Source organism: Rhinopithecus bieti, unplaced genomic scaffold (genome assembly GCF_001698545.2).
Source record: "Rhinopithecus bieti isolate Rb0 unplaced genomic scaffold, ASM169854v2 scaffold_15083, whole genome shotgun sequence".
NCBI lineage: Eukaryota > Metazoa > Chordata > Mammalia > Primates > Cercopithecidae > Rhinopithecus > Rhinopithecus bieti.
The window spans coordinates 525,958-541,836 of record NW_016808114.1 but is presented as its reverse complement, the minus strand read 5'-3'; the positions used below and the strand labels follow the sequence as shown (position 1 = coordinate 541,836).

Sequence of the window (15,879 nt, the reverse complement as noted above, 5' to 3'; positions counted from 1 at the left end):
TACAAAGTATTGATCCTGTATGTGTGTCTAGGAGGGTGTTGCCAAAGGAGATTAACATGTGAGTCAGTGGGCTAGGAAAGGCAGACCCATCCTTAATCTGGGCGGGCACAGTCTAATCAGTTGCCAGCATGACTAGAATATAAGCAGGCAGAAAAGTGTGAAAGGAGAGACTAGTCTAGCCTCCCAGCCTACATCTTTCTCCTGTGATGATGCTTCCTGCCCTCAAACATTGGACTCCAGGTTGTTCAGTTTTGGAACTCAGACTGGCTCTCCTTACTACTCAGCCAGCAGGCAGCCTATTAATCATGTGAGTTAAAACTTAATAAAGTCCCCTTTATCTAGGCCGTGAGTTCTGTCCCTCTAGAGAACCCTGACTAATATAAATGGTAACATGTTATTGCCTGCCCCAACACTCCTAAAGGCAGGGAAACAAAAAACCTGGCTTTAGCCATGGACCCTCCAAGGCCCCATTGCAGGTGGTTGGCCATCATAGCCCCCTGGGGGAAGCCCTGCAGTATAATTTACATGTTATTCCTTGGGTATTTAATATATGGCCTCTGTGATTGACCATTTGTAAGGGAACATCCAGGGAGAGTCCTCCTCCTGGGGACATATATGTTGTCTGTGTGGCCTATTATAAGCTCCCCAGTAACTGGCACAGATATAGAACCTGAAGGAACCATGGGGAGCTGAAAAGATGTGGTACCATTATTCAGGGCAGAAGTCCCTGGCTGACCCATAGACCCATATTCTATATAATGAATAGAGCTAGTTAGTAGTGAGTCATTAGTGCTGTAGCCTATGGATTCAAGGTTCCACCCTGTGGGCATGTCTCCCCACCAGAAAAACTCCCTTAGCCTAGGGTGTGGAGTGTAAGGATAATGGATGTGCTTCAGTCAACAGTAGACCCAGGTAAATATCCAGTGCAGCATGACACAGCAGGATTGGAGTGCAGGCACACAAGGCTGTGCATTATATAATCACAGTTATGTGACCATGTTGTGGGTGGGCTCATCACCTGGCTTTGAGCCACTGTTGTCTGTGAGTAATATAACTTCACTGCTAACTCTGTAAGAGAGCTGCCAGCCCCCTTGCAGGCAGACAAGCGGGGGCAGCCAGAAAGCTGTGAGCATGCCAGGGAGAGCCGCTGCAGGCATGGGGCAACAGGAGTGGCAGAGCTGGCGCTGAGAGAGGTTGAGGACAGAGTGGGTGGCTGAGACATAGGCTGATGGAGAGAGAGAAAGTAAAACCATATCACAACTGCCTACGGTCCCTAGAGTGTATTTTCAGCTACCTACCACCAGCTCCCCTCAGACCCCAGCTCAGGTTGGAGCCTGACACTGACTGTTGTCTTCTGTTTGCACTCTTTCTCCTACCATGATGAATATAACTGCTGATCAAATTAACATGCCATCTACTCTTTCCATACTTAGATTATTCGTGAGTCACCTTTGTTGGAGTTCTGGAATTCTGTAGCTCTTTTGTTCTGCAGCTATTTGGTTGAACAATTACTGGCCATTTTTTTTAGCATTCTTTCACTCAAGAATTGCTGAGTATTTATTATGTGAAAATAAGTGTGTTAGTTCCTATGGATATAATGTTACCTCTAGGCAAGATAGAAGGATTCCTTACCTTCATAAACTACAAATTCTGAAAATAAAATAAAATTAAGTAAATCATTTAAATAAATCATACTGAATATATAATTTAAAAATACCTGGCACTATTGACATTTTAGGAAATTTCATATGAAGTAATGTGTTGCATTGATATTGATGGATAAGAATAAATTATTGCTTTTCTATTACTGATGGTCTTACAATTTATGGACTTTTTTGGTTCAGTTCTCTAAATTTAAAAAAAATCCTTATTTCTCATATCTGTAAACAAATTTACAGCACCTTATGGTTGCCCGGGGTTGAACAAAATTAATAGTCCATGTTCTAAAAATAGAAGATTATATATATATAAAGGAGTTATATTATATCTAGTATAAATAGCCTCTCAAAAAGCCATTATTAGTGGTGTTCAATTGTTTAAAACTGAGAATTATTACACAAGAAAATATCTTACTTTCCCACATTTTTGTACATGAGAATATTTTCTCAGCCCTTTCTCTCCATTCAAACCCTCATAATTTCATTCCCTGAAAGATATTTATTAGGGCTTCCCAACAAAGAGTGTCGCTATCTAAACTACATTTCTACTTTCAAAGAGGGGAGTTTTGGGGAACTCCTAAAAGCTTCATTATGCAGATGCTACAAATTTAAGCCCGAGTCTTTAAATTTTAAAAATCAGAAGTTTTCCTTGAACTTTATTAACATTAAAGGCTTTCAGGTCATGCAAATTCAAAATGGTGATGATGCTAGTTGTATTTCACCAAGCAGTTTTGAGAGCAAATAGGGTGTATCTAGGATCAGTTTATAATCTTGCTCAATTTCAGCAGCTGCCTCATGATACAGGATTGCATTAGGAGTTCCTCTCCTTCCCAGCCATGCACACTGTGATTGTCTGACTACTGTGCAAGGTGAATGCACTTCCAGGAAACCTAAGGTCTGCAAACAGAGGTTATTTTCTCATTTGATATTCATCACACTTGTCTGTTAATATGAAAATATGCATATAGTTGTCCAAATGAGAATTAGAGAGCAAGAATATGAGTTAACATTAAAAACCCTCCCAATACAATTCAAAACCGTAACTCATATAGTTTTTTTTTATTATCTCAATCTAACCTACAAACTTTTAAACTATTACAGAATTCCAAATTCTTCCCACACTCTTCGTCCTGGCTTTTAATACCCTTTATTGTGTGGCCACACTCTTCTTACTTCTCAGTCCTAGCATGTCATAGCTTCTTGGTGGGTTTATATGACATGTATTTATATTTATGAAGACATATTTGGAGGTCTCTGTATATTTACTTGAGCTCCAAATTTTCCTTCAAATCTTATTTCTGTCTAGTGGTATATAAACTGATCATATTACACCTTAAGCCTTTCCAAATTTCACTAACATTTTCTAATTTGATGAGAAAATTTTGACCCAGCTGAGGCTTTTCTGAAAACAATTAATCACTGTTTTTTAAATGTCATAGAGTATACATGAAAGTCTTGTTTCCTTCTACTATCTTAGCCCTCATGAAAATTGACTCTCTTCTGATTTATTTTTTTAATCTAAAATTTGTTTTAAAAAAACATGACTCTTTTAGACCTTTTCTTTTAATTTTACTTGTATTTGTTTTGTTTTGTTGTTACTTTAGGTGCATTTATTTGGTTAGTTTGGAACATCTTTCACAAACACTAGTTTTCCTTTTCTTTATTTTTAAAGAATGTTTATTTTGTAAGAATTGTGACCAAAATACTTATACTAGATGGAGCAAGTAAATATAAGGTAATAATGATGTGACCCTAAACATCACACACGAAAGATGGAAATAAGTTTGTGTCTCATACCACAGAATATCGAAGTCATTCCCTGTATATAAATGTATATTATATACATATTGTTATATGTATATGTGTATTGTGTGCATATATAGGAATGACTTTAATATTCATGTCTGTGTATAAATGCATACTGTAAACATACATGTATCATATGTTTCTAATTAAGTTATAAGCACCCTTACTGCAGAGTTTTGCTTCATGATATCATTTGATCCCAACTGAAGCAAGAGTTTCTTCATTACTCCAGACAGTATCTTTCTCTCTGTGAGCCCTCACCGTCCCTCCTATATCATATTCAAATTTGTCCAGGCATGTATCTTACTTCTCTAATTTGCTAAAATACCCCTTAAGCTCAGGAGCCTACTAAATTAGTTCTAAATTCCCTCATGGCATGCAGAATATTATAAGCATTTGATACAAATATTGCTAGTTATTAAAATTTACGACATAGATATAATAAGAAGATTTAACAAATGAAAAGCAGAAAAATATGTAAAAGAATAAAATTAGATACATTTCTTAATTATTCATACTAAGAAAAAAAAAGGATGTCCTTTTTTCTTAAAGTTTGAAACAGCTTTGCCGTAATGGATTAATGTTTTATTTACATTTTAATATTCTGTCTCCTACATTCCTATAGATTCTGACTTGAGCTCAGCAAAATAAATGGAACGTAAACAAATGAATAAAACATGTGTTAAACTGGCTAAAGTGATATTAGCATTTCCTGCTGTCAGCTGGCAAAAGCTATAAGAAAGCTGTGGTAATCCAATAATGAGTTCCCACTAAAGTACAGCAGACAGAGGTCACGTGGGACTGGACGATCTTCGCCAAAGAAAAAATATGTTTGGGCAATCACAGGGCAATGGTGAAAATAGTAGAGGACAGTATCTGCTTTTAGTTTTTCTTGGTTCTGTCATCACATCAAAGCAAGAAAGCCATTGTGTTCCAGCTTGTTGGAAACTCAACTGGTGATTGAAACTCTTGTTGTTCATATGGAACAAATCTTTGCTAAAATTACTAAGTTATAAAAATAGAACATGAGTATATGTTTTGGAAAAATGTTTAAAATACAATATCTAAGATCTCATTTGTTGACCATTATAAATACCGTCACCGTCCCCCCGTCTTCTCCAAAGTAACCATTTTATTAGTTTGCTTTGTATCTTTTCCAGAACTTTATATTTCATATATGTCCTGTATAAGTACATGTAAATATATATGTAGTATATATAAAACAGATATAAAGATGTAATATTTAATGCTGTATACATATATATAGCATGTATGTACAGTACTATATTTATATATTCTTATGTACATACACACATATCTATCATGTATATATGTACACCTATATGGGGAGATATATAGATATATATGAAATATGAAATATTAGCTTACATGTTAGTATTCATTTGTTTTTGACCATTTGACCCTTGTTCGTTTTAATAGCCTCCTTTTCTTTCTACCTGGTACATTTATCGGTGAGGACTGTGCAAATAATAAGTTCAATGAAAGTTTGGTTTAAAAATGTTGGCTTGTTTGAGGGTGCGGCAGGCAGTTAAGCCAACTTCTCTTCTGTCCCTAAAAATCCTTTTAATACCCTCCACTCCAGATTGCACATCCTGGATCTGATCACAGTCTCTTGCCTCTACTGAAGTTTCAGAGATGCACAAAGGAAGAGAGGAGACAGCAAAAGCTATGCCTCACCACAGTCTCTGTGCTAGGGCTGAGTTCAAGCTATTAGTAAGTTCAGAACTTTATTTTCAGAAGTTAAAACTTGTTGTAATAAGGAGGAGATCTTTTGTTCTTGTATTGTCCAATTTAAATTGAGATGTGATCTTAAAATTTCATTGGTGAGTCCCTGCTCGTAATATCTGACAAACTGTATTTTTCCATTTAAATTTAAAATGTCACAATAAGAAACTAATATATTAATGCAATAATTTGCATCTTATTAAATAAAATATTTAAAATAATTTTACAAAAATTAAGTGATATATATTTTACAGTAGTACTGCAACTTAGATATATAAATATAGTAATAGAGAAATATTACCTCGTAATATAGTATATAAAATTCTCTATTCTAGTAATAATAGAAAATCATCAAACTTCTGTACCCCCCATTGACCATCCTTTTTAGTCTGCCTTAAGTAACATGAGTTTTGTAAGATAATTAATTGCAAACAGCAACGGTACAGTTGACGTTGTGAATAACCGGATTTGAACTGCTGCTGGTCCTTTTTTTTTTTTTTTTTTTTTTTTTTTTTTTTTGAGACAGAGTCTCGTTCTGTTACCCAGGCTGGAGTGTGGTGGTGCTGTCTCTGCTCACTGCAAGCTCCGCCTCCCAGGTTCACACCATTGTCCTGCCTCAGCCTCCCAAGTAGCTGGGACTACAAGCACCCGCCACCATGCCTGGCTAATTTTTTGTACTTTTTTGTAGAGATGGAGTTTCACCATATTTTGCCAGGGTGGTCTCGATCTCCTGACCTTGTGATCCTCCCACCTCGGCCTCCCAAAGTGCTGGGATTATAGGCGTGAGCCACTGCGCCTGGCCGCTGGTCCACTTTTATGTGAATTTTTTTCTGCTTCTGCCCACCCTGCACTGGCAAGACCAACCCGTCCTTTTCCCAATCCTCCTCAGCCTATTCATATGGAGACAATGAGGATGAAGACATTTATAATGATCCACTTCCACTTAACAAATAGTAAATATATTCTTTCTTTCTTATGATTTTCTTAGTAACACTTTCTTCTCTCTAGCTTACTGTATTGTAAGAATACAGCATATAACACATGTAACATACAAAATATGTGTTGATTGTGTTATCGATAAGGCTTCTGGTCAACAGTAGGCTGTTAGTGGTTATGCTTTTTGGAACTCAAAAGTTATATGCAGATTTTAAACTTCACAGAGGCTCAGCAGGCCTAACCACACATTGTTCAAGGGTCAACTCTATTAACTAAACTGTTTTATATTAAAAGATTCAGAAAATAAAGCTTGTCAAATAAAGTCTCAGTGATTTCATTTTATCTTGTCAATCTTACTCTAACAGTACTGAGCAGACAACATTTTTTGACATCTTTTCTCACTGTTTTCCTAACAATATTATGTACAGAATGAAGCATAATATTAAGCTTTATCTGGCTTTCAAAGGGTTCCCCAATTTGATCCAACCAATTCACAACCCTCACTTATTTTTTTTTTCATTTATTTGACTTCACTGGAACCACTCCCTCTTAGTCATGGATAAGGCTCTATGCAGGTGACCCCAATCTCTCCACTCCATGACAATGCTGTGTACTTAAAACATAATATTATAAATTCTATTTGTCAAGACATTTCTGTCAGCATTTGCAACCTTTGTAAAACAAAATCAAAGTTATTCAATTCAAACATTACGTAATTCCATCAATCCACTCCCCAAAATAAAATAATTAGCTTTGTAGCTATTACAATTTGCTATTCTTTTCAAAATATGTTCCAGAAGAAAATTTTAAAAAATAATGAAAATCACATATTTTAGTAAAGTGTAATCTATTAAGAACTTATTTTATAATAAAACCTGCATTTTAGATGAATGTGTGGTATCTGCATTTTAACCTTTTCAAGTATGATTAGTTTTTACTATCATCAATGTAACATTTCAGCACTGGTGAAAAAAGAAGGGACTCATTATTCTAAAGACAATATGCTATTTTTTAATAAGTTCAGTAGACATTTGGAAATAGGTTAAAGTAATAAGTAGGATGTTCATTATTGTTTAATCATCCTAATTATTTGAATATTTTTTGGTACAGTTCTATCAATACACTTATTAAAACCTTCATTTACTTCTCTCATCATTCCATTTCTGTATGCTCATGGAAAAGTTCTTATTAAAACCAATTTGTTTTGTGCACTGACAATCATGTTGAAAAGTCAGCAGGAAATATAAATCATCCAATTATTCCTATTGAGGAAACAGCATGAAAGTGTTGATAGATTTAGACTGATGATTTGTGCAGCTTTGCATCACTGTGCAGTCTAAGGGCCTTTGATGACTTGATTCAGATTTGAATCTGCTGTTCTTCCCTTTGTTCTGTAGGAGATTATTTATTCCTACGCACTCCAGAATGTACAGGATGATGGGCAAAAAATACAGGAGGAAAAATGAAGATAAATTACGGTGTGGGACTTCTAGTGGAAAGCATCTGTTGTTGAAACAGATGAGATTTATCAATCTGGAGTAATTATCAATGTCTTTTAAAAATCAATATCAACTCTACTACTTCCTGTGTCAGAATTTTCCCTAATCAGATTTATTAGTGATGTTAGAGTACGCAAAATAATGATTATCTCCTAAATTGAAACAGCCAGAAACGAAAAACCATACCTCTCCACCCTCTGACACAGACATCAGGGGAGAAACTGCTCATTAAAAATCTGGTGAAATGGATAAAATTGGTGTTGTTCTCTGAAAGTTAAAACTCAATGTGGTACACAACTTAGAGACTTTTAATAAAGCACTGTTGAAACCAGCACAGCTGTTGCTTTGAAATGCAACATTATTTTCTGTGTTGTCTTAATGTTAGTCTTTGATAATGAATAAAGAAAACAGCCAATTTAAAACTCAGGGATGTCCTTCGAGAACAGAAAAAGTTGAGTGGCACACTGAGAGCAAATTAGAGGAAAGTAGATGCCATTGTAACACTCCAGATGGTTTAGAGAACTTTCTCAATAGATCTGTGTAATTCCCACTGGGAATAGGGGCTAAGTTGGCCCAAAACTTTGCCAAAGGAACTGGGCACACATTTACTTCTTAAAAACATTATATTCTATGTTCTAGTTGTATTCAAAGCTTTTGAATGCAGAAGAAAGATTTTATTCACTAACGAAATTCTGTATATAGGATAACAGAGTCAAGCTGTGGTATAGATCTTACTTGTATATTGGCACATAGGCTGTCCATAGACTCAGACAAAAGAACCCCACTCTGGCCCTATTTTAGCCATGCTCCTACTTACCACACAGTTAGCATGCCATGGAACCAAGGGTCCTTGCTCTCTCAGAACCTCTATGCACCCTCTACCCCCATCACCACCACCTTTCTTGTTCTAAATGCCCAGGATCTTGCATGTCTGGTCTAAATAGCCTTAAACCTCCTTCCAGTAATTCAATGGGCATTATCTCAAGCTCCCTTCTCCTAAGGGCACATCATGAAGGTGGTAGCCACATGGATAGCAAGAGTGGCCAAGGGATGGTTGTTTCTCTGAGGTTGTGACAGAAACGTGGAATGTGGGCCTAAGTGTGTAACTGCAGAAATTGGGAGTAGGAAGAGAAGACAGGTGGCATCTTAAGTCAGGAGGTGCAAACCAGCTATCCTTGCATCACCATTTCTAAGTGGCGATCTGTCTACACGTGTGCCCAGTTTCAAGACTGCTATTCACATATGTGTCAGGGTAAAAAGATAAAACATAGTTTTAATAACTAATCTTGATTTAAACGTTAAAAAATTCCAACTTATTTTATGTGGACCCCAGGTATTCTCTAGGCCTCACAGAGGTTAATACACCTCCATTGTAAAGACAATTTTCTTCATGATTAATAGGATCATTTAAGTTGAATCTTTATTTTTAAACATGGAGATTTTTATTTTCTTCTACTAAGCAATATTAACATTTCTGGAGGTGAATTGTGTCAGGAAACTTTGCCAAGGAATCCATCACTTTGTCCCCTCGTAGTGCTTAATGTTTTCCTCTCTCTGATACATCACTGTCTCATGCACAGGTTCTTTATCAACTAAGGAATGAGTACGTCTGGATAACTTGTCTAAGTCTGGTCTTCATTATTTTAGTTCTCTAAAATAAAAGAAGAAGGGGGAAGAAAAGGAGGGGGAAAACACAAGGAAAGGAAAAGGAGGACGGGCAAGAGAAGAAAAAGTGAAAGAAGCAGTTATCTCTGTAATGACATGAACAACTACTTCTGTCTACTTCTAGCTCAAACTGCTAATATATTACATTAATAACAACCATATATTAAACCTTCAACTAGATGTCTCTGCTTGGATGTATCAGTGTTATTGTAACACATGTATTTATTTGTTGAGTAGTTAGTACATTCAGGACTCTGGGCTACATCCTACAGAGATGAGTGAAAAATAATATGTATGGGGTGAATGAAAAGATGGCAAATAGGAGGCAGGACTAGCTTGCAGCTCTTGCTCAGATGGACAGAGGAGCATGTGGAGACTCACATCATGAACTTTTGCTCCAAGAACTACCTCAGGAACATACCAGGAAAGCCAAGAGAATCCACAGACCCTTTGAAGGAACTAGGCTCCCTGAAACACCAAAAAACTGTGAGTTGGCTTGCTTTCTCAATGGGGAGGCTTATAGTCTGGGGCAAGTACTCAGGCCTTGTCACTGACTGACTGGAAATAGATTCAGTACTGTTGAGACAAGGGGCACGGTGGGAGTGAGACTGGCCTTTAAGACTGTGGGCTGCGTGGGAGCAAGGTAAGGCCTGTGACTGTAGCTTTCTCCCACTTCCCTGGTGACCTGTATGACTCAGCAGAGGCAGCAATACTGCCCCTGGGAATATAACTCCATTGGACTGGGAACCACACCCCCATCTCCCACAGGAGCTGCAGCAAGCCCCACTCAAAAAGAGGCTAAGCTCAGGCATGCCTAGCCCAGCTCCCATCTGGTGGTCTTTCTCTACCCAACCTGGTAGCTGAAGACAAGGGTTGTAACCTCTTGAGAGTTCTATGGCCCTGTCCACTGCATGAGAAACCTGAATACTTAACCAGGTTTCCCTAGGGCAAATTTGCATCTTCCCTAAAGGACCACAGCTGATGCACTCTTTAAAGCGCCACCTCCTGACTGAGGCAAACCAACACAAAACCAACACGTTAAACAACAACACAATCAAGGACCCTCACAGAGTCCACTTCACTCCTCTGCTACCTCCATGGGAGCCAGTGCTGGTATCCACGGCTGCAAGACCTGAAGATGGATCACATCATAGGACTCTTTGCAGACACTCCCCAGTATCAGCTTGGAGCCTGGTAGCTCCACTGGGTGGCTAGACCCAGAAAGATAAATACAATCACTACAGTTTGGCTTCCAGGGAGCCCCATTCCTAGAGGAAGGGGGAGAATATCACATGAAGGGAACACCACATGGGACAAAAGAATCTGAACAGGAGCCCTTGAATCCCAGATCTTCCCTCTGACATAGTTTACCCAAATAAGAAAGAACCAGAAAAACAATTCTTGTAGTGTGACAAAACAAGGTTATCATACCAACCCACCAACAATGGATGCAAACAAAGGAGGAATCCCTGAATTGTCAGAAAAAGAACTCAGAAGGTCAATACGTAAGCTAATCAAGGAGGCACCTGAGAAAGGTGAAGTCCAACTTGAAGAAATCAAAAACTGACACAGGACGTGAAAGAGAAATTCTTCCGTGAAATAGATACCATAAACAAAAAACAGTCACAACTCTGGAAATCAAGGACACACCAAGATAATTGCAAAATGCACTGCAAGTCTCAGCAGTAGAATCAAACAAACAGAGGAAAAAACTTCAGAGCTCGAAGACAAAGCTTTCACATTAACCCAATCCAGAAAAGACAAAAAATAAAAATAAAACAATGTGAACAAAGCCTCCAAGAAGTTTGGGATTATGTTAAATGATCAAACCTAAGAAAAATTGGAGTTCTTGAGAAAGAATATTAATCTAAAAGTTTGGAAAACATATTTTAGGGAATAATTGAGGAAAACTTCCCTGGCCTTGTTAGAGATCTAGGCATTCAAATACAAGAAGCTCAAAGAATGCCTGAGAAATTCATCACAAAAAGATCATTGCCTAGGCACATAATCATCAGGTTACCTAAAGTCAAGATGAAGGAAAGAATCATAAGAGCTGTGAGGCAAAAGCATTAGGTTATCTATGAAAGAAAACCTATCAGATTAACAGCAGATGTCTCAGCATAAATCCTTCAAACTAGAAAAGATTGGGGTCCTATTTTTAGCCTCCTTAAACAAAACAATTATCAGCCAATAATTTTTGTATCCAGCAGAACTAAGCTTCATAAATGAAGGAAAGATACACTCTTTTCCAGACAAACAAATGCTAAGAGAATCTGCCACTACCAAGCCAGCACTATGAAAGCTGCTAAAAGGAGCTCTAATTCTTGAAACAAATCCTAAAGATACACCAAAATAGAACCTCCTTAAGGCATAAATCTCAATGGACCTATATAGCAATAACACAATGAAATTTTTTTTAAAAAAAGCGAGATATTTAGGCAACAAATAGCATGATGAATAGAATAATACCTCACATCTCAATACTAACATTGAATGTAAATGGCCTAAATGTTTCACTTAAAAGATACAGAATGGCAAAATGGATAAGAATTCACCAAAACACTGTCTTCAGGAGACTCACTTAACACATAAGGACTCACATATACTTAAGGTAAAGTGGAAAAGGTATTCCATGCAAATAGACACCAAAAGTGAGCAGGAGTAGCTGTTTGTCTATCACAGACAACAAATTTTAAAGCAGCAGCAGTTTAAAACGACAAAGAGGAATATTATACAAGGATAAAATGACTAACAGAAAAATTCTACAATTCTAAATATATATGCACCTAATACTGGAGTTCCAAAATTTATAAAACAGTTGTTACTGGACCTAAGAAATGAGATAGATGGCAACACAATAATATTTGGGGACTTTAATACTCCACTGACTGCACTAGACAGGCCATCAAGACAGAAAGTCAACAAAGAAACAATGGACTTAAACTATGCCCCTCAACAAATAGACTTAGCAGATATTTACAGAACATTCTACCCAACAACTGCAGAATATACATTCTATTCATCAGCACATAGGACATCCTCCAAGATAGACTTTTTGATAGGCTGCAAAACAAGTCTCAGTAAATTCAAGAAAATTGAAATTATGTCAAGTATCCTCTCAGACCACAGTGGAATAAAACTGCAAATCAGCTCCAAAAGGGACCCTGAAAATCATGCAAATATCTGGAAATTAAATAACCTGCTCTTGAATGATCATTGGGGCAACAAGGAAATCAAGATGAAGTTTTAAAAATTCCTTGAACTGAATGATAATAGTGACACAACCTATGAAAAGCTCTGGGATTCAGCAAAAGTGGAGCTAAGAGGGAAATTCATAGCATAAAATGCCTACATTGAAAAGTCTGAAAGAGCACAGACAATGTAAGGTCACAACTCGCGAAACTCCAGAAACAAGAACAGTCCAAACCCAAACTCAGTAGAAGAAAAGAAATAACAAAGACCTAAACACAACTAAATGGAATTGAAATAAACAAACAAAAAAGATAAGTGAAACAAAAGGCTGGTTCTTTGCAAAGATAAATAAAATCGATGGAACAATAGCAAGATTAACCAAGGGAAAAAGAAGAGAAGATCCAGATAAACTCATTTACAAATGAAATGGGTGATATTACAATGAATACCACAGAAATACAAGAGTATTCAAAGCTACTATAAACAACTTTACATGTATAAACCAGAAAATCTAGAGGAGATGGATAAATTCCTGGAAATATAAAACCCTCCTAGATTAAGCCAGGAAGACATAGAACTTCTGAACAGACCAATAACAAACAGTGAGATTGAAATGGTAATAAAAAAATTGCCAATTAAATAATGTCCAGGACTAGAAAGATTCACAGCTGAATTCTATCCAGCATTCAAAGAATTGTCACCAATCCTCTTGACCCTATTCCAAAAGATAGCAACAGAGGGAATCCTTGTTAAATCATTCTGTGAAGCCAGTATCACCCTAGTACCAAAACCAGGGAAGGACATAACAAAAGAAAGTTACAGACCAATATCTCTGATGAAGATAGATGTAAAAATCCTCAACAAAATGCTAGTGAAAAGAATCCAATAGCATATCAAAGACAGTCCACCATGATCAAGTGGGTTTCATACCAGAGATGAAGGGATGGTTTAACATACACAAGTCAATAAATGTGATACATCATATAAACAGAATTAAAAGTAAAAATCACATTATCATCTCAATAAATACAGAAAAAGCATTTGACAAAATCCAGCATCCCTTTATGATTAAAACCCTCAGCAAAATCAGCATAGAAGAAATATACCTTAAGGGAATAAAAGCCATCTATGACAAACCCACTGCTAACAATATACTGAATGGGGAAAAATTGAAAGCATTCCCCCTGAGAACTGGAACAAGTCAAGGATGCCTTCTTTCACCACTTCTATTCAACATAGTACTAGAAGTCCCAGCCAGAGAAATCAGGCAAGAGAAAGGAAGAAAGAACATCCAAAGCATTAAAGAGGAAGTTACACTGTCACTGTTTGCTGATTATATACTTATATACATTAAAAAACCCTAAAGACTCATCATAAAAGGTACTAGAACTGATAAATGAATTCAGCAAAGTTTCAGGATACAAAATTAATGTACGTAAGTCAGTAGCTCTGCTGTACATCAACAGCGACCAAACTGAGAATCAAGTTAAGAAATCAACCCTTTTCACAATAGCTGCAAAAAAAAAAAAAAAAAAAAAAAAAAAAAAAATTAGGAATGTGCCTAACCAAGGACGTAAAATACCTCTACAAAGAAAACTACAAAACAGTGCTGAAGGAAATCATAGACAACACAAACAAATAGAAACACATCCCATGCTCATGGATGGGCAAAATCAGTATTGTGAAAATGATCATACTGCCAAAAGCAATCCACAAATTCAATGCAGTTCCAATTGAAATACCACCATCACCACAGAATTAGTAAAAAAAAAAAAAAAAAATTCATGTGGAACCAAGAAGAGCCCAGATAGCCATAGCAAGACTAAGCAAAAGGAACAAATTTGGAGATATCACATTGCCCAACTTCAAACTATACAGTAAATCCAGTCACCCAAACAGCACAATACGGGCATAAAAATAGGTACATAAACCAATGGAACAGAATAGAGAACCCCAAAATAAAGCCACATACGTACAGCTAGCTGATCTTTAACAAGGCAAACAAAAACATAAAGTGGAGGAAGGACACCCTATTCAGAAAATGGTGATGGGATAATTGGCTAGCCACATGTAGGAGAATGAAACTGGATCTTCATCTCTCACCTTATACAAAAATCAACCCAAGGTGGATCAAATACTTAAATCTAAGACCTGAAACCATGAAAATTCTAGAAGATAACATTGAAAAAACCCTTCTAGACATTGGCTTAGGCAAAGACTTCATGATCAAGAACCCAAAGCAAGTGCAACCAAAACAAAGATATATATATGGGAGTTAATTAAACTAAAAAGCTTTTGCACAGTAAAAGAAATAATCAGCAGAGTTAACAGACAACCCACAGAGTGGGAGAAACTCTTCACAATCTATACATTTGACAAAGGAATAATATTCAGAATCTACAATGAACTCAAATCAGCAAGAAAAGGCAATCAATCCCATCAAAAATTGGTCTAAGTACATGAAGAGACAATTCTCAAAAGAAGATACACAAATGGCCAACAAGAACACGGAAATATGTTCAACATCACTAATCATCAGGGAAATGTAAATCAAAACCACAATGCGATACCACCTCACCCCTGCAAGAATTGCCATAATCAAAAAATTAAAAAAAATAGATGTGTTGATGTGGTGAAAAGTGAACACTTTTACACTGCTGGTGAAAATGTAAACTAGTATGATCACTGTGGAAAACAGGGTATGGAGATTCCTATAATAATTTTAAAAAGATCTACCTTTTGATCCAGCAATCTTACTACTAGGTATCTACCAAGAGGGAAATAAGTCATTATACAAAAAAAGATACTTGCCGTGCATGTTTATGGCAGCACAATTTGCTATTGCAAAAATATGGAACCAGCCCAAATGCCCATCAATCAACGAGTGGATAAAGATATATATATATAATATATATATATCTGTTTTATATATATATATACAGTTTATGTGTGTGTATATATACATATATACACACGTATATATGTGTGTGTGTGTATATATACACACACACACACCATGGAATACTGCTCAGCCATAAAAAGGAATGTAATAATGGCCGTCACAGCAACCAAGATGGAATTGGAGACTATTGTTCTAAGTGAAGTAAATTAGGAATGGAAAACCAAACATCACATGTTCTCACTCGTAAGTAGGAGCTAAGTTATGAGGAGCAAAGGCATAAAAATGGTACTTTGGAATCATTCCCTAAGGGGAAAGGGTGGGGGGTGTTGAGGGGTAAAAGACTACACATTGGGTACAGTGTACACTGTTTGGGTGATGGGTGCACCAAAATTTCAGAAATCACCATTAAAGTACTTGTTCATGTAAGTAAATACCACCTGCTTCCCAAAAGCTATATATATATATATATATAATA

The 15,879-nt window shown here is 36.6% G+C and overlaps 1 long non-coding RNA gene across 1 annotated transcript in view; it reads left to right on the top strand.

Moving 5' to 3' along the window:
- Positions 1–15,611: 15,611 nt before the first annotated feature.
- Positions 15,612–15,879, top strand: part of LOC108537825 (uncharacterized) — a 25,143-nt gene continuing 24,875 nt past the window's right edge. Inside the window, exon 1 of the long non-coding RNA XR_001887929.1 lies at positions 15,612–15,647. This is a non-coding gene — a long non-coding RNA (uncharacterized LOC108537825). The remainder of the gene's footprint in view (positions 15,648–15,879) is intronic.